We start from the raw sequence: 1047 nt of genomic DNA, 5'->3' as shown, positions 1-1047 counted from the left end.
GTGTGCTCTTCCGATCTATGATCATAAGCGCTTCAGGATCACCTGAAGCGGAAGCAAACGCCTTCTCCGATGCTGATGCAATCGGTGAAGTCGATCCAAAAAATTGAGATTCTGCCGTAAGTCATTTTTGTAATTTTTTAAACAATAAAAAATATAATAATATCTTCTCACATTTGCGTTTGCAATTATAATTTTATGTGAAGAATTCTCGCTTTCTCTCTCTCCCTCTTTCTCTCTCTTTCTCTCTCTCTTTCTCTCTCGCATTTGTTATTTTATTATTGCAAATTTCTTTATGATTTAAAATAATTTTAATTAGACTTCCAAAATATATTTCTTTTTTATTATATCAACGGAATTAAATTTTTTTTAGTTGAAAGCACTAAAAAAACAAAATGGTCCCGAAAATGGTAAATATTCCAACAATATACTTATTAAATAATATACGTATCAAAAATTGTTCTATATCAATATTAATAAAAAAATGTTTTACAGATTAAGAAGCTTTTTCGAAAGATCGCAAGATATATTGCAAAGCTATTGACACAATAATCTCAAGAAGAATAGGAAAATATAGGATTCTTTAAAATATGAATACAACAAAAATATATGTAAATTATAAATACAATCATTTTATATTTTTAAGAATCTATATATATAATAAAAAAAAGTGCATGTAAAGTCAATAACTCGCATTTTTCGAAATTATTTGTTGTCGCTTTTCCGCGATGCTGATTGGTTGTCTCGATGCGCTTACTTCGTGTAAGCGGCTGTGTCAGTGCTTGCATTTTGACAGTTGTGTGTATTGAAGTTGATGTTATTGTAAATTATAGTAAGAAGTGTTAAATAGCGCGCGTCTGTAGTGCTAGTAATACAAATTGTAATTATATGTCTCTATTATATTATATTTGGTTTTTGTTTCTAAAGTGAAGAAAGATACGAAAAAAAATAAAAACAATTAATATGGTTGCAGCATAATCATTGTATTTTATTTACATAAATTTCATAACATTATGTCTGTCTCTTATACACATCTCTGAGCGGGCTGGC

General features: G+C 28.7%; 1 long non-coding RNA gene across 1 annotated transcript; it reads left to right on the top strand.

The window, feature by feature from the left end:
• The first annotated feature begins 22 nt into the window (after window positions 1-22).
• On the top strand, window positions 23-650 carry LOC105461404. Its single transcript, XR_975933.1, has 3 exons — window positions 23-116; window positions 371-407; window positions 493-650. It is a non-coding gene; the product is annotated as an uncharacterized LOC105461404 (long non-coding RNA).
• The last annotated feature ends 397 nt before the right edge of the window (window positions 651-1047 follow it).

This window comes from Wasmannia auropunctata, unplaced genomic scaffold, assembly GCF_000956235.1.
Source record: "Wasmannia auropunctata unplaced genomic scaffold, wasmannia.A_1.0 LD289378.1, whole genome shotgun sequence".
NCBI lineage: Eukaryota > Metazoa > Arthropoda > Insecta > Hymenoptera > Formicidae > Wasmannia > Wasmannia auropunctata.
The sequence above is the reverse complement of the archived record's forward strand: the minus strand, read 5'-3'. Positions and strand labels throughout refer to the sequence as shown.